General features: G+C 45.2%; 1 long non-coding RNA gene across 3 annotated transcripts; it reads right to left on the bottom strand.

The window, feature by feature from the left end:
• Nucleotides 1-3,130: 3,130 nt before the first annotated feature.
• LOC142750952 (uncharacterized) lies at nt 3,131-16,233 on the bottom strand. 3 transcript variants are annotated; one of them, XR_012882651.1, is made up of 6 exons: nt 15,382-16,233; nt 13,073-13,132; nt 11,535-11,630; nt 10,353-10,432; nt 9,725-9,862; nt 3,131-3,305 (listed from the first exon to the last, which is right to left on the bottom strand). It is a non-coding gene; the product is annotated as an uncharacterized LOC142750952 (long non-coding RNA). The 3 variants fall into 3 exon arrangements; XR_012882652.1 differs by lacking the exon at nt 3,131-3,305 and adding an exon at nt 7,994-8,116; XR_012882653.1 differs by lacking the exon at nt 11,535-11,630.
• Between the last annotated feature and the right edge of the window lie 3,651 nt (nt 16,234-19,884).

Below are 19,884 nucleotides of genomic sequence, written 5' to 3'. Positions count from 1 at the left end.
CTTCTTGCATTTCTTTTTGTCTTTATCCAAAGCAAATGAGGACTGCAAAGGTAATGTTTGCTGACTACTAAACCTGGAGATAAGGTTCTACATACAGAATAGGGGGAGGGCACCCATAGCCAGGGCCGCCATCAGGGCAGTACTAGGGGTACTAGTGTAAGGGGCCCGGACAAAGCTAATTGAAAGGGGGGCCCGGCAACTGCCGCGACTTGCCTTTGGTAGAAAAAACAGGCACCTGCAATGGGGCCTGTTCTTTTCACCAAAGTAAAGTTGTGAGCTGCGGGCCCCCCTCCACCCTGAGTTTGTCTGCGCCTCTTGTCATGGGGGCCCGGCCGTCAAACACTCGCACCCGCCAGCACACGACCACACCAGGCTGTGTGCAGAGTACATCCCCCCCTCCATTATACTCACCTGGGCTTCCTCCTCCCCCTCCTTCTCCTCCTTCACAACGTAAGAGCGCAGCTGTGTAAGGAAAGGGGGAGGAGTCAAGTTGTAGTGCAGCGGCGGGTATTCTCCGATCCCCGCCATTTCCTGGACCTGGAAGACCTGTGGAGAAATCATCGCCTGACAACGAGGAATGGAGTGGGAGCCAGCAGCTCTTCTGACACAGTAAGTAGTGTCTGAAAGTGCTGATTAAGTATGGCCCTGTTCACACAGAGTATTTTGCAGGCAGAAAAAATCTGCCTCAAAATTCCTTCAAGAATTTTGAGGCAGATTTTGACCTGCCCACACTTTTTTGGCAAAATTTTGCTGCGTTTTTTGCCCGCGGCGATTGAGGACCGCAGACAGAAAACGCAGGCTCCGTTGCACATCTGACCAAGAATACCGGATACAATAGTGCAGCATTTTGCACTATTGTTTTAGTTAAAACCACGGACACCACAGCAGAAATCCAACAAAACCCATTAAAGTCAATGGGTTTCTTGGCGGCAGGTGTTGTCCGTTATGCAATGGAACAGGCACTTCTTATTTTTCCATTGTTCTGCTCCTCTGATGGAGCAGAATAACGTAAAGCTGAACGCAGGTGTGAACACAGCCTTACATTTTGGGCAGTTTGAGTAAAATAAAACTTGCACTCCCATGCAGACGGAGCTTGTACGGAGCGGCGGTCAAGCATGTACTCTGCTGTTTCCGTCATTCCCATACACTTTGAATGAAATGGAAGCGTGCATGCTTGACCGCCGCTCAATTCAATGTCCGCCTCACTGTGCAGTGAGGAGGATCTGGGGGTTTGGGACCCTCGTTCTTATAAACACAAAAAAATTAATAATTAAACTGTAAAAATATTGTTAACCTACCTGCTGGCCTGACTTTCTTGCTTCCCGCTCCGTTCCCTCGTTCTGGTCCCAGTTGTCCGGGATCCAAGATGGCTGGTGCTGTTTCAGACTTGCATGTGGAGAGCGTTGTCTGCCAGTCTGAGACATGCCCCCACCTCCTTCACTGCTCTCAGAAGGACAAGCACCGAGGATGTCAGCGCTGTGTCCATCTCTTCTGATACTTCTGCTGGGTCCTTGACATGGGTTCCGGCTGCAGCAACATCCTCACTGACAGCGCGTCAGTGGAGGACGGAGGAAGACAACGCCAGGGTTGGCATGAATCATCTTCTATATGTAAGTATATCATTGTATGTTTGTCTTATATATTTTATCGTCTGTGTTTTTTTTTTTACAGGTTTCAGTATCTTGGACTTCGTCAGATTGTCGTAGGATCGAATTTTTACCAATAAAATGATCAAAGCCGGCTGTAGGGGGCGCAGTTTATTTCAATAAAGTGTTTTTTATGCATTTTTCCACTGTATAACAGAACTAGTAATCGAGGTGTCTGACTGACACCTCTCCATTACAATCGCTAGGGCTTGGCGTCAGTCAGAGGTGTGCTATGTTCACTTTTGGCTGACACCAAGCCCTCCAATCTATTACCCCAGTACCCAATGCACCAGGTGTACTGGGAAGAGCCAAGGAATATCAGGAGCGGCCCATCTAATGTGATGGGTGGCCCCTGGGATGGGATGAAATAGGAGGACCCCACATGTTTTTTTGTTTAATCATTTACTTATTTTTTTTTACTTTTTTTTTTAAGAAAGGCATTACACTATGCTATAAATACAAATTATATATATATATATATATATATATATATATATATATATATATATATATATATATAATCTTGGAGAAAATCAATAGCTGCAGTCTGATTATCCGGATGGGAAGGTCCATGGCTATTGGTCCCCTCCCATCCTAAAAACACCAGCCTGCGGCTGCTCATTACGTTAGTTGGGCCGCTCCTGATGGTGCGTTGGGTACTGGGGTAATTTCTGCAAAAGGTGGACATAGCACATCACTGATTGACACCAAGCCCTAGTGATTGTAATGGAGAGGTGTCAGTCAGACACCTCGATTACTAGCGCTGTTACACAGTTGAAAAAAATATAAAACACTTTATTGAAATAAACTGCCCCGTACAGTCGGTTTTGACCATTTTATTGGTAAAAATTTGATCCCACGACAATCCAACATAGGCCAAGACACGGAAACCTTTTAAAAAAACACAGACATTAAAACATAAAAGACCGTTCCAAGCATAAAATTATATACTTACATACAGAAGATGATTCATGCCAACCCTGGCGCTGTCTTCCTCCGTCCTCCAATGACGCACTGTCAGTGAGGATGTTGCTCTAGCCGAAACCCCTGTCAGGTACCCAGCAAGAGAAGTGTCAGAAGAGATGGACACAGCGCTGACATCATCGGTGCTTGTCCTTCTGAGAGCAGTGAAGGAGGTGGGGCATGTCTCAGACTGGCAGGCAATGCTTTCTATATGAAAGTCTGAGACATTAGCAGCCATCTTGGATTCTGGAAAACGGGGACCGGAATGAGTAAGCAGAGCCAGAAGCAAGTGAGGCCAGCAGGTAAGTTAACAATAATTTTGCAGTTTTTAATTTTTTGTTTTTTTGGACTGAATGGTTGCTTTTTAACCAGTAAGCAGCAGCTCCAATGTGCATCTGGCTGGGGTGTATTTACGTTGCTCATAGGTCTCATGCTGCAATCTAGCACATCTTGATGTCACACTCAACGTCATAAGCATTAACCCTAACGTTTAAAACTCTGTCGAATTAATGACGAAGCTCTTTACAATGTTTATATATATTTATTTTTTCTTTCACTTAATAATATTTATTATTGATAAATGTCCAAAGCGCTGAAGAGCAAGCCCAGCGACGCCAACTGCTGTGTCTGGATAGGGTAGAGGGAGCGGCTCAGCTTCAGTGTGTGGTAAGCACTTGTGAGCTTGATGCCCCCCTGCTGAAGAGAAGAGAAGACTGCAAAGGTAAGTGTAAAATGAATAAATGGGTTACATAGAGAATTAGAATAATATTTACACACAGGGGTGTAACTACATTGTGCTGCGCCACACGCCACACTTTTGAATAGCCTCATCCACCTTAAGCATGGACTTCAGAACCGACATAAAAATGTCAAAAAATTTACTCCCCACTATTCGCTCCTCTTGCCTTCATGGCCTGGTACACAAGGCCCACTGCCACATTCGGCCGGGCCGCATTAGTAAATTATATAAGACGCAGCATACACCGTCCTAACGCCTAGTTAAATACGAGGATCCGGTTTTTAGTGGGGCTCACGCATTCCAGGTCGACCCACCCCCCCTGTGACCGCATTTGCTATGCCACAGTTTAAGCAACCTTTTTCTCCTTTGCTCTTATGCATCTATTTTTGATCATAGATGGGGTTTTAAGATTGTACCAAAACAAATCCTGTATCTTCTATTTTGTTTATGTGAACCTGTCGGCCTGTTAATGTAGCCCTAACTGAGGACAGTATCAGTGGCGTAACTACCGCCGTAGCGGCTGCCACGTGTCGCCCGCCGGCATGGGCCCCCACCATGGCCGGAGGCTCCGCTAGCAGCCGCTATGGCTGCTACAGCGGGACGCCACTGAACACTACGGCAGAGCAGGGAGGTATTTCCCCGCTCTGCCATTTACTGGTTCCCGGTCAGGGACGGGTCCTTAAAACCCGAGCCATAGACTTTCTACGGCTCGGGTTTTAACTTGCTGCCCGCGCGATCGGGCAGCTGAATGTCGGGTCTCCGGCTGTCAGTGACTGCCGGGGACCCTGAGGAGAGGATAGAAGCAGCTTTCGCTGCTTCTGTCTTCTCTGATCACTTGTACACAGCGCTGAATGCGCGCTGTGTACAGGAATAGAGACAGCAGCAGCGGCGCTGTCTCTATTCCTCCCGGTGATCATGTGACTGGTCACATGATCGCCGGGTGCCGTTACTGACACACTGCTGCTGGGTCTTACTAGACCCAACACAGCCCTATTAGTGACAATCGTCACTATGAGAGGGCTGATTTCCCCTGTAACTGGGGCTGCTGTGCAGCTCCAGTTACAGTGGAAAACATGGTGTAAAAGCAAGAAAAAATATATATAAAGTTCCCCAAAGGTCTTTTTTGATCTTTGAGGGACAGACCATAGTAATAAAAAAATAATAAAGTAAAGTGCAAAAAAAATGTAAATAATAAATACACATAAAATACCCACCACAAAATAAAAACGTTCCCCCCGCCAATCATTGTTGTAACGCTAGCGCTGGCCTAATTACCCTAATATAGACATGTAATATATAAAAATTTACGGTAGACAATGACGATCACAAATAAAAGGTCTATTTTAGGGTAAAACTATGTTATTACCCCCAAAAAAATAGCTGAAATGTAAAAAAGCTTATTTTTTTACTATTATTTTCAAACTTTATGAATAAAAATTTTAAAATAGCAAAAAAGATAAAAAATGAAACCTACATTGTCTACGGAAAAAACGTCGCAAAAATCACGTCGTTAGCCCAACAAATAAAAAAGTTATAGCCATTTAACTAACACGTGCTAAAAAGGGCTAAACGGTGTCTGGTCCTGAAGGTGCAAAATAGAGCAAAAGACATGTATCCCCCCCCTCTCCACAGGATCTCCACAGGACATGTATCCCCTCTCCACAGGACATGTATCCCCTCTCCACAGGACATGTATCCCCTCTCCACAGGATCTCCACAGGACATGTATCCCCTCTCCACAGGATCTCCACAGGACATGTATCCCCTCTCCACAGGATCTCCACAGGACAGGGGATACATGTGTGATCGCTGGCAGCGATAGGGAGAACGGGGGACTGAAAGTCCCCTGAAGTTCTCCATCACAAACCTCGGACTTCCGGGGTCTGTGTCGGCAGCTCCGTAGAAATGAATGGAGCGCCGGTCGTGCTTGTGCGCATGCGTGACCAGCGCTCCTTTCATTTTTATTGAGCTGCGCAGACGCCGGAAGTCAGAGGTTTGTCATGGAGAAGTTCAGGGGACTTTCAGTCCCCCGTTCTCCCTATCGCTGCCAGCGATCACTCATGTATCCCTTATCCTGAGGAGATCCTGTAGAAAGGGAATACATGTATTTTGTAGGACACACTGTAGGTCGCATTTTTTGGGAGGGGGGACGCTGTATGGCGTTCCTTACAGGGGGGGAACGCTGTATGGCGTTCCCTACAGGGGGGGTGGCTGTATGGCGTTCCCTACAGGGGGGAGCTGTATGGCGTTCCCTACAGGGGAGGAGCTGTATGGAGTTCCCTACAGGGGAGGAGCTGTATGGCGTTCCCTACAGGGGGGGAGCTGTATGGCGTTCCCTACAGGGGGGGGCTGTATGGCGTTCTCTACAGGGGGGGCTGTATGGCGTTCCCTACAGGGGGGGCTGTATGGCGTTCTCTACAGGGGGGGCAGTATGGCGTTCTCTGCAGGGGGGCTGTATGACGTTATCTACAGGGGGGGCTGTATGGCGCTATCTACAGGGGGGCTGTATGGTGCTATCTACAGGGGGACTGTGTGGCGCTATCTACAGAGGGGGGGCTGTATGGCGTTCTCTACAGGGGGATGTATGGTGCTATCTACAGAGGGGGGGCTGTATGGCATAATCTACAGGGGGGGGGCTGTAAAAAAGGCACTATCTACAAGGGGGGGGGGGGTTGTGTGACACCCAGGGGAGGGGGGCCCTAGTCAAAAGTTTGCTATGGGGCCCAGTCTTTCCTAGTTACGCCCCTGGACAGTATGATATAGTGACAGGTGCACTGATTAAACTAAACTATGTGTTACTCTAAATTGCTGCGTCATATAAGAGAAGTCATAGCTTCAGCACTGGCTTGTGTCCATTGTTAGGGCAGCATGAGTGTGCTAAAAGGTTCCTTTTAAAGGGGCTTTCCGGTCCCTAAAAATTGATGGCCTATCCTCAGGATAAGCCATCAATAGCTTATGGGTCGGTCCGAGCGCTGCTTCCCCTTCATTTCTACTTGCTCACTGTGAATCGTCGACACGGATGTAACGGTGATTCACAGTATTGCAGCACTCTCACAATGAAGTGAATGTGAGAAGGCTGCAATACCCTGAATTGCACTACATCTGTGTGGACGATTCTCAGAGAGCAAGTAGAAATAAAGTGGAAGCAGCGCTCGTACTAGCGCAGCACTCCCTTCAAAACAACTGATTGGCGGGGGTCCCGGTAGTTGGACCCCGACCCATCAGCTATTGATGGCCTATCCTGAGGATAGGGCATCAATTTTTAGGGGCTGGGAAACCCCTTTAAGTATTATATTCATTAAATCTGCAGAAAAAGGAATAAAGTCTATATATTTTTAAGTTAGAGTAGAGAAGGGCCCTGCCAAAAGAGTCTACCTTGTCGTAGTGGCAGGCTTCAAAATCTTTCAGCCAAATAAAACGTTATTTGTTATGTATCACACAAAGAGCATGATATAGTGCTGGACAGAGTACAGATAACAGGCGGTGCCACAGTAGGGGGGCCCAGACAATTTAGCTGTATGGGGCCCTGAAATTACTGATGGTGGCCCTGAGATGAGGTCCCTGTTACAGATTTTGCATGGTGGTCCAGGAGCTTGGAGTTAACCCTCTGAACCCATTTGGTCACAGTATAGCAGCCGAGCTGCGGTATACGGAGCCAACTGTTTCCGACACCGGCCACCATAACATCCGGTACCCAGAGGCAGCAGGAATAGGTGTCGGACCCCCACCGATCATATACTTATGACTTATCCTGTGGATATGTCATCAGAATAAAAAACGACAACCCCTTTGAAACCTGGAAATGATAGCAAAAAACAAAATTAAAAACTCAAAAGCTTTTTAAAAATGAGACAGAGAGGCAGGAGCCTTTCATACCATAGTTATCTCCATATTTTGACTTTAGCGCCAAAGAGGATGGGCTTAACTATTTGGCTTAGTTTTGTTTGGTCAGTTACAGTCAGATCTGTAGGGCAGTTTCTACAGGGGGAGACAAAATAGATGCCCCCAGAAAACAAAATTTGTAGAAAAAAACTAAAGACTTTTATATAAGTAGAACATAAGTTTCAGCTAAGCTCACACAATGCTGGGAGTCGTAGTCTTGGCACATCTGGATAGCCAATGGTTGGGGACTACTGCTTTAGAGTATCGGGACCTAGACAAGGATGCCCTGTTGCTTTTACACATTTTAAGATATATTCTTTATCATACACCACATACACCACATGCTACCATGCTATACATTTTCTTTTTTATCCCTTATTCATTATGAATATTCATCATCAGTAATATAAATCTTGTAGACACTGAATTGCTTAGGGAAAGTGTCAGGGACTGCGAGGGTTAAAAAATGGGAGTGAACATATTCAAATAATGGCCAGGACCAGGATTCGTGTGCAAGGGGTAAGAGGGGCATGGTAAAGGTGATGTAAGTGTGGGTCTTGGGGCAGAACGCCCCAAAACGTCACGTTTTTCACGTCCGAGTTTTCCCACGTTCGTGTGAATCTGACCTTATGTAGTAATTCCCATTATGAAATATCATACGATGGAGTTTTTCTCATTCTATAATCACATCAGCTTGAAATGTTCACCTCACTATAGGGGTTCTGCGTCTACAACCATGTGACTCCCTCAAGAATAACACAACTTCATTTCGCTCCATGTCTTCATCTCCTTATGGGCCGGAGAGAATGATATTATATTGTCTTGTGAGTTTTGCCCGGCAGCTGCATGAATAATGAGCTCAGTGTTCGGTTCCCAAATCCTTGTGCTGTGAAAAGGAGATTTTCAGTAAGGGTATGTGCACACGATGAGAGGCTTTTACGGCTGAAATGACAGACTCTTTTCAGGAGAAAACAGCTGCCTCGTTTCAGACGTAAATGCTCCTCCTCGCATTTTGCGAGGCTTCTCTGACAGCCGTAAATTTTGAGCTGCTCTTCATTGAGTTCAATGAAGAACGGCTCAAATTACGTCTGAAAGAAGTGTCCTGCACTTCCTTTGACGAGGCTGTATTTTTACGCGTCGTCGTTTGACAGCTGTCAAACGACGATGCGTAAATGACAGGTTGTCTGCACAGTACGTCGGCAAACCCATTCAAATTAATGGGCAGATGTTTGCCGACGTATTGTAGCCCTATTTTCAGACATAAAACGAGGCATAATACGCTTCGTTTACGTCTGAAAATAGGTCGTGTGAACCCAGCCTTCGATTTCGAGGCAATGTTACAAGGAAAAGGCAATACGCCGCTGCTCTATACCCCCTGCAACCTGGAAAAATGTGAAATAAGTTTTGAAACTTCATCGTGAAAATCCATTGGATCGCCAACCTATAAACGTGCTCCTGAACCTGTTTCCCGTAGTGAAAACTGCATTAAAAAGGACTCATCAGTGGTTACTAGAATTTCGCAAGAAATAACAATTCTGTAGAATCTTTTCTTAGAACTCTGCATTGTGCCGTTCCTCTGTTATTCCTCCGGAAAATGTATGAATAAACTGACAACTGGGTGTTACCATGCTCCTTGTCAATAGGGTGTGTCTCTACACTGCCTGATACAGGTAATTCAGACGTTGTGGATATCACAGCAGACTTGCTGCAGATTTCAGCCTTTCAAATGCAAATGCGGAGATCCGCAGTGAAATGTCCGCTTCTTCTCCGCAACATAATCTGCACGCTGCGGAGGGAAAATTCTGCACCGCAGCCTAAATTCTGCACAGTTATTTTCCGCAACGTCTGAACTAAGTTTCCTAAAAATGTATAGAAACAATTGTAAAAAACGGCCGCTGGAGAATTCCACTGTGGACTGTCCGCAGCGAAATTCCACAGAAATTCCGCCACGTGTGAATGTGCCCTTACACTTTCCCATTTTTCCTGCATCCAAGACATCAACTTCAAGAACTGAGTGTTAACTTACTGCATAATATGGGCTTGTCCACACACAACGGAATTGCTGCAGAAAATTTCTGCAGCAATTCGAGCTGTAAAGCGCAGACATTCCGCTGCGGCAAAAATGTACCATTTCCTGCGTTTTTTACGACAGAAAATGGTGCATATTTTGCAGCGTTTTTCACAATGTTAGGAGATGGAGACATCTCCTCTGAAAAACACAGCAATTCTGGACACTTTCCGCAGCAGCAATTGACATGCTGTGGTCCGAAAAATACGCACCGCAGGCCAAATTCTGCTCTGAATTTTTACGCAGCGTGTGGATGAGTTTTGTTATATATCATCCTCTATGTTGCTACTGTATTCTGCTGCGTTTTTTCCGTCCGAAATTCCATCCGGAAAAAAACGCTGCAATTCTGCAGCGTGTCGAAGAGCCCTATATCCCACCCCTTGTCAGACGCCATTGTAACCAGATCATTAATGTTATTCACTTTACCTGTCAGTGGTTATAATGTTATGGCTGATAGGTGTATATACAATATCTGTCCAATAATCCAGAAAGTTGATAATCCAGCATTCATCAGGTCCAATCATGTCGGTTAAATTCACTTTTTGCTGTCTTTTTCTCTATAAACTGAATATATAATTCATTATTAGATAATAACAAAGAAATAATTTGTGACAATTAAAAAAAACAACACAACAATGCTGACGTTCTTTTTAAAGACAAAATATATATATAGATAGATAGATAATATCTATCTGTTCTGCATTGTATTATGACTTGTTTGGCTACTTATCCCGGGGATCGACTAAGGCCCCATGCACACGACCGCAAAAATTGACCCATTCACTTTCATTGAACGCGGACACCTTTCTGTAGCGCTGCGGATGGTGTCCGTGCCGTAGAAATGTTCCGAAAATTATGGAACATGACCGTTCTTTTGCATTTTGCGGGCCGTGCTCCCATTCTTTGTATGGGAGCACGGCCCGAAAATGCGGGTGGCAGTCGGCGGCGGTCCGTGATTGCGGGCACGGTCGTGTGCATGGGGCCTTACTCTGAGAGAAAATTTACATCCTTTACACATTGATTTCCTGATCCCTCCAATGCTTTCTGTCATTACCTGAGATGAATGGTGATAAAATGTGTAAATCACTGGTATATAAAAAGGGGCACAACGGGCAGAGACTGGGATTTCTGCGCCTGGAAAGATATTGAAATAAAATGAGATTTATGTTGAGTCGCTGTAACATACATTACAATCTCAGCGTTCAATGAAAACCCAAATCTAACTGAATTCTGCAATATTACATTTTACTAAATAAAATAATCTGAATGTAAATATTCCCAAGTCAATACAAAAATAATATAAAGTCCATGAAGGTCCATTTATTGGGACCATAATATTACACCCACTAAACGGCTCCTGAAGGGCTGAACTGGGGGGACACACAAAAAAGATCTGTGTCTGCAATCTATAGGGGCCTTATGGATAGTGATTTAATGTGGTTGTATGGCTGGGTTCACACGACCTATTTTCAGACGTATTGGAGGCGTTTTACGCCTCGAATTACGTCTGAAAAAACGCCTCCAATACGTCGGCAAACATCTGCCCATTACTTTCAATGGGTCTTACGATGTACTGTGCCGACGACCTGTCATTTTACACGTCGCTGTCAAAAGACGGCTCGTAAAATTACAGCCTCGTCAAAAGAAGTGCAGGACGCTTCTAGGGACGTTTTTGGAGCCGTTTTCTCATAAACTCCAATGAAAACAGCTCCAAAAACGGCCGTAAAAAACGCAGCGAAAACGCCGCAAAAAACGCGAGTTGGGGTATGTGCACACGTAAACTGCATTTACGTCTGAGATTACAGAGCTGTTTTCAGGAGAAAACAGCTACGTAATTTCAGACGTAATTGCTTGTCCTCGCATTTTGCGAGGCGTCATTGATGGACGTAATTTAGAGCTGTTCTTAATTGAATTCAATGAAAAACGGTTCAAATTACGTCCAAAGAAGTGTCCTGCACTTCTTTGACGAGGCAGTCATTTTACGCGTCGTCGTTTGACAGCTGTCAAACGATGACGCGTAAATTACAGGTCGTCGGCACAGTACGTCGGCAAACCCATTCAAATGAATGGGCAGATGTTTGCCGACGTATTGGAGCCGTATTTTCAGGCGTAAATCGAGGCATAATAGGCCTCGTTTACGCCTGAATATAGGTCGTGTGAACCCAGCCTTGCTCAAAAAACAATTCTATTTAGAGGCAAATTTTTAGACACATTAGTGGGAAAGGTTTCGACTCACAGGTGACGTCTTCTATGATTGGAGTCGTTCCCTTTTCTTTTCTATCCGTCCTAAATCGCCATGAGGACTTCTTCCAGACAGAACTCAATACTGCCCCTAAAAACAATAGTGCCAGATAGTGACCCCAACAGTTATAATGGTAAAAATGTCCTGCAGAAGAGAAACTTGGCTCTTATATAATATACACAATTTACATTTCTTTTGTTTGAGAACAATCCTGAGTTTTATAGTGTTTTTTTCCCCCCCAAACAATCTGTAAAAATTTGCCAAATAACCAGCTTACATGATGTCACCATAACAGAAAATGAGTCAGAAAATGTCTGGAATAGCAGTTACCAAGATGCTAAAGAGGAATATCATGGGTAAGTATATTGTCAGCAACTTCAAATCCCATCTGGGAGAAACATATATTGTCATACCCCTAGAAGTTACTTATGACGATTTTTAGTTTTATGCTAATTTGTTCTAAATGGCTAACTGAGCGTTTTTTTAACTTTTGACCAAGTGGGCGTAGTAAAGACAAGTGTATGACGCTGACCAATCAGCGTCATACACTTCTCTTCATTCATGTCCAGCTATACTCACAGCACACAGGGTGATCTTGCGAGATCATGCTGTGCCGTCACTTACTCCCACAGTAACTTTACCGGAGTATCGGGAGAATAAGTGCGGTAAAGTCACTGTGGGAGTGATGGCACAGCGTGATCTTGCGAGATCACGCTGTGCTGGGAGTATAGCTGGATATGAATCAAGAGAAGTGTATGATTCTGATTGGTCAGCATCATACACTTCTCCTTACAACGCCCACTTGGTCAAAAGTAAACAAAATATTGGGCATTTAGAACAAGTTAGCATTTGTTTAGGATTAGGTAGGAGATAGGGCACTTATAAACTGGTGACAGAGCCTCTTTAAGCCGTGCTACAGTACGGGACAGTTGTCCTGCAGCGAGGCAGGGACTCCTAGCATCGTACATAAGTATGATGCTAGGAGCCCGGCTCCCTGCACTGTGTTCGGTCCGGGACTTGCGGCCGAAATACGTCCGTCAATTACGGACGTAATTAGTGTGTGTGCACATACCCTTAATATAAATGTCTGAAAACTTTGCCCCTCACACTATTGCAGCGTGCCCCAAAGCATTCCAGTATGTAATGTATGTAATTGTCTGATGAGGAATTGTCCATATATCATGCTAATAACTATGACTAACATGCTGCAAATACTCAATGTGCTGCAATTGTATTCTGTACTAGAAGACCCCATATACCAGGTATATAATGATGAGAGGGGATTATATAACACCAGATGTAGCAGGTGTCAATATACATAAGAAATACAGAGAGCAGGAGAGACAATGCCATGCCATTATGTAATAGGTAGTTATCCAATACCAGCATAATGACGGAGAACTATGTTGAAAAACTATAACTTAGAGCATGCTGAGAGTTGTAGTTCTACAACAGCTGCTGAGCCACAGGTTGGGGACCACTGGTTTAGACACGGGCTCTGCCTAATCATCAGAGGTTGTAAGAGAACATACCCTCCTAGGCTTCATCGTATTGTAGATATTTCCCAGCCACCAGGGGATTTCTTGCTTGTCCTGGTAAGAATGGAAATAAAAGTTGTCAAATATATCAAACTATTAGTTGTTTTAGGAAATAAAGCAATTACTATAGGAAGTCTGCACAGGGAACTCACTTGTTAACACATTGATTTGGCAGGATGGGAATCGTTAAAGGGGCGTCTCATTCCGTATTAAGGCATATGGATGTCATAGAGGGATATCCCGCTCTCGTGACAAAAAACCCTGAAATTCCGCCTTTGTTCTATGCGTTTTAAATTCACGCCGTTCACTGTGCGGTGTAAATAACATGTTACCTTTATTCTATGGGTCGGTACGATTACGATGATACCACAGAAGTCGAGATTTTTTTTATGTTTTACGACTTTTGCAGAATAAAAACTTTTCTGAACTAAAATTATTTATTTTTGCATCGTCGCTTTCCAAGAGCCGTCATTTTTCATTTTTCCGTCAATGCAGTAAAATTAGGGCTTGTTTTTTGCGGGACGAGGCGTAGTTTTGATTGCTACTGTTTTGGGGGTACATGGGACTTATGTCTTAACTTTTATTATGACTTTTTGGGGAGCAATGGAAAAAAATAGCAATTTCGCAATTGTTTTTTGCGGGTTTTTTTTCGGGTTTTTTTTCACGGTGTTCACCGTGCGTTTTAAATTACATGTTACCTTTATTATTTAGGTCTTTGCGGTCGGGGCAATATCATATCATATATGTGTACTTTTAAATATTTTTTACACTTTTACTGAACAAAACCACTTTTTATGGAAAAAAAATGTATATATTTTTTCAACTGCAATCTTTATTAATAATTTTTAACATCTAATTCTTTGGTAACTTAGTCTACCAAAGAATTATTCCCTCTCAGTGTAAGGCCTTATTCACACGAACATGTCCGTTTTGAGCGCGCAAAAAACGCTGCGTTTTGTGCGCGCGAAAGTTCAGTTTGACATCTGTATATGGTGCGAAGTTGTGTGATTTTCGCGCAGCCGGCATCATTATGACACTCTGTTTTTATGTTATGAAACAGTAAAGAAGGAGGGGCTTTTATGTTTCCCTTCACTTCTTTAACAACTGTAGCGCGAATCACGCGCGTCACCCGGAAGTGCTTCCGTGTGCCGTGCGCGATTTGCATGCACCCATTGACTTCAATAGGTGCGTGCTCCGCGAATCATGGGCAAGTATAGGACATGTCGCAAGTTTTACACAGCGGACACACGCTGCGTGAAAATCACTGACAGTCTGAATGTCCCCATACCCTAACATAGGTCCGTGCGACGCGCGGGATTTTCACGCGCGTATCACGGAGATAATATACGTTCGTGTGAATAAGGCCTAAATCTAACAGGCAATATATTAGGATGTGCCTCTGGCACGTCCTAATAGGTATACAGACAGGGCAGGCCTGGGGGCTTTTATTAGGCCCACGGCTGCCATGACACCCCATCGGAGTCCCGAAATTGCATTTGCGGGCCGCCGATGGGCGAGAGAGGGAGCTCTCTCCCACTGTAAACAAGTTAAATGTCGCAGTCGCTGTTGACCGCAGCATTCAACGAGTTAAACGGCCGCGATCAAGGTAAACTTTGATTGCTACCAATGGAGCAGGAGCCCGGCTCTCTAATGACAGCCGAGTACCCGCTCCAGCCTGCAGGACACCCGTGCAGGACTTAGACTAGGCTGCCATGAAAAGGCGTATTGGTGGTCACTAAGGGGCTAAAGATAAAAATCTTCACTAGTTGATAATTAATTAATATTTCCCCCTCAAATTAAAATATTGCCTTTAAATATAAGTTTTGAGTTGTCCTCTTGTGTGAAGTCACTTATCATTCTCATTATTAGCTCTAGCTCCTTCTACCGTGGGGCTTAGCCAACATTTCCCACTGCATACCTAAACAGTGCGATACATTGCAGACTTCCGTCACAGGTACTGTGTAATGTGAACAGGGTCTAACTTTCAATTAAGCATTACATCAAAGTGTATAGTTAAGGCTGTGTTCATACATTGCGGTCAGATCACGGTTTTTCCAGCGATTTTCACTACTCAACAAGAACACAGTGGTTTTGCAATGAAGCTGCATTTTTGCCATGGTGTCTTGGCAAAAACATGTGACATGACTGCAACGTGTGAACACAGCCTAAAAGGTCAAGGTAAAAAAATGAGAGTGGTCGTGTGAACATGTATTCAGACTACAGAATCCTGAAGAGACATCATGTAACGAGTACTAGCACATCCTAAATTATCATCAGGGAAAACAGTGAGTATTTAGACTTACCATCGCCATCCAGCTATAGTCCATTCATGATTGAGTTTCCAGGATTATTCTTTTATGTTGGTGGTGACGGAGGTTCTCGGTGGTGATGGGACAGGAGTTTCCATTTCTCTCAGACTTTCAGAGCTGCAGGCGGTGTTGTGAAGACATAATGATGGATGTTTTTGGACATTACTAGTTTGATGGGAATCTCCATTTGTAGGCAATGATCTCGATGTGATGATGAGATTGTGTAAAGTCGTCCAACTCTGGGGGTGGATTTTTCATGCCTTGGGGCCAGTGTTTTTTCTACAGTGGAGACATCTGGAGGCAGAAATCTGATGAAGTCGGTGACTTAGAGACCAAATCCAGGATTCCTCAAAGTCAATTATGGTTGAGTAGGGATCGGTCTCCTATGTCGAGAATTGTTTTTCTCCATTTCCTCATTTTTATTAATCAGTTCATTCTGTGATTTGGCAATGGTCTCCTGATTGGAGCAATTCCTTTTTTAGAGTCCACAATTTCTACTACATTGTCCTAGTTGCGTCCTTAACAGATGCTTCATGAACTCCTCAGTCAGCAGAGGATTCAGGGATAAAGTCTACTCCATCAGCTGGAATACTGTGAGAGGGAAAGGATGCCTCTTCTATCCTATTAGATGTAGTTATCCCAGTAGTGAGGCCCAGAGTAGAGTAAATTACTAGAGTAAGTTGTCCCAGGGATAGGCATGGGCCCTTCAAGAGTCAGAACACCAATATAGGACATTTCCATCTCTCATTGATCAGAGGAAGAGGCAGCAAGTGTTATGACCAGCGGGTTGTGGACCCACTGTGCTACTCCACCGGTTTGGCTTAGGGCCACCTCTAAGGGCGTTGTCTAAGTAGCCACCCGTTCTTCACCCTTTAACCCCCGTACGGGGATCTGGACTTCGCTGCGGGAAGACTACCAGGTCGCTACCTCTTGAGGTGGTCCCGGTGTGAGTAGCGGCTGGCCCAGCAGACCAGAATACAACGGTGAAGCACACCGAGGGTACAAGCACTGGCAGATGATACTTGGCAGATGGGTGAGGATCAGAAGACAGTTTGTGATAGGCAAGCAGGGATGAGGGAGTCTCCTACATCAGATAACACACTGTCAGAGGAAGAGGAGGTCTCTAACAAAGTCCCCAGTCGAGAATTATCAGTAAGTCTGGCAGGACTGCCTTTGCATTTAGACTTGATGATATAGCAGGATTCTGCGTGGCATAGTGGGAGTAGTAGTGCAGTGCTGATACCTCCACAAGGCCATCAAGTATAATGTACATCAGAGCAAAAGGTAAAATCTGCATAATTCTTAAAAACCACCAGGTACCACTCTCAACATTGGTTTTGACATCACCCAGCACATGTGGAGGATAATGGCAGTAGTGACCGGCCCACTTAAAGGGGTTTTCTATCTTCCCAACGTTTTTTTTCAAAACTCTCACAACATTTATAAACATTACCCATTACTGCCCTATAGCGTTGCAGAGGGAACATCTTATGATATATCTATATATATACATATAGAAAGCTTCAGTGTCCATTAGTGCCTGCCCGGGGAAGCGGTGCAGGAGTGTGAAGACAATGCCCACCCTGTCCTGTCCCGACAGACGAGAAATCTATTGCCTGAATAGACAGCACTGACCGGCTGGAAGGACACTGCGCACGCTGGTCCTGTAATAAGGGAACTACTACAGGACGTATACTATGGAATCCTGTTGCATGAAGGAGTAAAATGGGGGGGGGGGGGATAGGGGGAGAATTTTGCAGAACGCTGAATTATTTAAAAATCAAGTCAATCACATTATTAATTATTATTATATTATTTTTTAGGAATACCCCTTTAATCAAATAACCTCCCATTGGCCTTGGGATTGATTTATCCCTTCACCCCTTATCAGCAAGACATGGCGGCTCCAATTAAGCAGGATTGAATCATCCAAGGCAAGGGACCAAAGAGGATAATCGCCTTATTTACCCGTGTGCTAGAAGGAGACTCTGGGAACATACAAAGGGGACACCAGGGAGTAGTGGAGAGTTCTGGTGTGGGACTTGGAGTCTGGTTTAGGGATTACGACCTGAAGCAGGTTCCATAGTGTAATGGTTAGCACTCTGGATCTCGGCCAGACTGTCCATCAGCAGCATCAGCAGGAGGGAACGAAGGATAATCAGGGCGGGCCAACCTTGAAAATCAGGGGACACTGAAAGTACCAGTGTGCTAGGAGGACCCTTGGTAACATACAAAGGGGACACCAGGCAGTAGTGGGGAGTTCTAGTGTGAGACTTGGAGTCTGGTTTAGGGGTTACGACCTGAAAAGGTTCCATAGTGTAATGGTTAGCACTCTGTGAGAGAACGGAGGATCATCAGTGCAGGCCTGCCTTAAAAGCAGAGGGGCACTAAATGTATGTACTGGGGATCACCCTGAGAAGCAGCACGCCAATGACGCTCGTGGAGCCTGGAGCCCATTCTGAGGCAAAAGAGCACTGCCTTCCCCCGGGATCATCCCAATGATGCAATAAATGTTATGGAGTGCTCCACTCGGGTCCTACATCTGCAGACAACAAGGTACCAAATCGTCAGACAGAAGAATAGTCGCTGGTCAAGCAAAGGTCAGGGCAGGCAGCAAACAAGCGTAGTCGATGAACAGGCCGGGGTCAGGGCAGGCAGCAAACAAGAAGAGTCAAAAAAACAGGCATAGGTCAGGGCAGGCGGCAGTCAGAAAGAGTAGTCCAATAAACAAGCCAATGTCAAAACCAGAAAATCAATCATTTGAAATTGCAGCTAGTGCCCTGATGTTACTGGCACGCTGCAGGAGACTCCACCACTAGATCTTTTTGCAGCGAAATGAAATTTCCCCGTGGAACTCCTTCTCCGGATAGATGGTATCTCTGGAGAAGGTGTACCGCACATAGTCTCCCTCATCGCTGACATAGCACCTGCAATCATCCGCCAATGGCGTGTTCAGCATGGCTCTCAGCATCCTGCGTGACGCACCACCCATAGTGTCCCATAGTGGGGTCTCATGCACCTGTCTGGCAGTCACTTTAATGCGCGGTGGTAAGGCATAAGGTGCACTGCGGACCCTGGATTTTCGAGCCACTACTGGTGACCCCCTGTTTGTGGCAAAGACTAATGGCTTTGTTGCCAGAAACTTCTCCCAGGCAGTTGGTCTCTTGGGCGATGGGGCAGTGGTCTGGTCCTCACCTGATGGTATGGTGGGTATGGGCACCTGATGTTCCTCCCTTGCTGCACAGGTAGGAACTGCAGCTGTTGGTGGCAGCTCCCAGGCAGATGGTTTCCTGGGCAATGGGGCAGTGGCCTGGACCTCACCTGATGTTATGGTGGGTTTTGGCACCTGATGTTCCTCCCTTGCTGAGCAGGTGGTGGCTGCAGATGTTGGTGGTAGTGGTGGTGGAGTCTTCAGCCTGAGGTATCGGCCCGATTCTTTATCTGGTGTTCTCCACAGATTTTTAAGAAATGGCACAGTCCTCAATGCTGCCGTTAGCCGTCCAAAAAAGCCAGTCTGCCTCTGATGTCTCTCAGGCTCCCGGCTGTACGGGGTCTTCCCGGGACGATGGAGATATCTCCGGGGCTGGAGCTTTCCACCAGCCCCCGGTGCAGCCATCAGGCTGCCTCTTCCTCCACACACTCGGAAGTGTGGGTCTGGAAGGTAGATCCAAAAACAAACAAACAAAAAAATTCAAATAGAAATAAAAGAAACAAGAACCCAGCCGGGATAATCGCAGTAGTGCTTAGCCGCTCCTCTCTCCTCGATGCCTGCCTCGCACTGACCGTTCCTGCTGAGAATTCCGTGACTGGATGACGACGCTTCTGTGATGCTGTCCATGGCAACAAGGTCCTAAGTGGTGCTGCCCATGGCATCCAAGTTGTAGGTTAGAAAATAAAAATGTGTATGGATTGGCATGGACAGATTGTACCCAATGTGTGTTTCTTCCACCTTCTCTGTTCGATGAGGAGCCAATAGAGATGTTTTAAAAGTCTAATTACATCCATGTAGTTAATTTCCTTCTGGCAGTAGAGCATGCTGGGATCTGTAGTGCACATTACCTGCGCTGTTGACCAGTTCAATTTTAAAAAAAACGATTTGATTTTTTCAGTTGAGGGGGATGGGAGAGACGTGATAGCGCTGCCAGCAGTTATTTCTCACTGCCATATATACTGGACATAGGTTATAGGAGTTATGTGCACTGGGATCTTGTGAAGGCCAGAAAATTGTATTGACAATCATGTCGCTGATCCCTGTATAACGACTGACAGAAACATTTTCCATCTTCTCGTCACTGATGCACAGACCACAAATATGGCGGTTTTTATTGAGCTCTTACATGCCACACAGGACGGTCAGTTACTGTTAATGTTAGGTGCAAACTTATCCCGTCATAAGGAGACAGACATATTTAACACCCCAAATTTCTATGGCAAAATAACATTCACTTCAAATCTATAAAAGGGTGGATAAGTTCAGAATCTGTGAATAGGGAAAAT

Source organism: Rhinoderma darwinii, chromosome 3, assembly GCF_050947455.1.
Source record: "Rhinoderma darwinii isolate aRhiDar2 chromosome 3, aRhiDar2.hap1, whole genome shotgun sequence".
Lineage (NCBI taxonomy): Eukaryota > Metazoa > Chordata > Amphibia > Anura > Rhinodermatidae > Rhinoderma > Rhinoderma darwinii.
The sequence above is the reverse complement of the archived record's forward strand: the minus strand, read 5'-3'. Positions and strand labels throughout refer to the sequence as shown.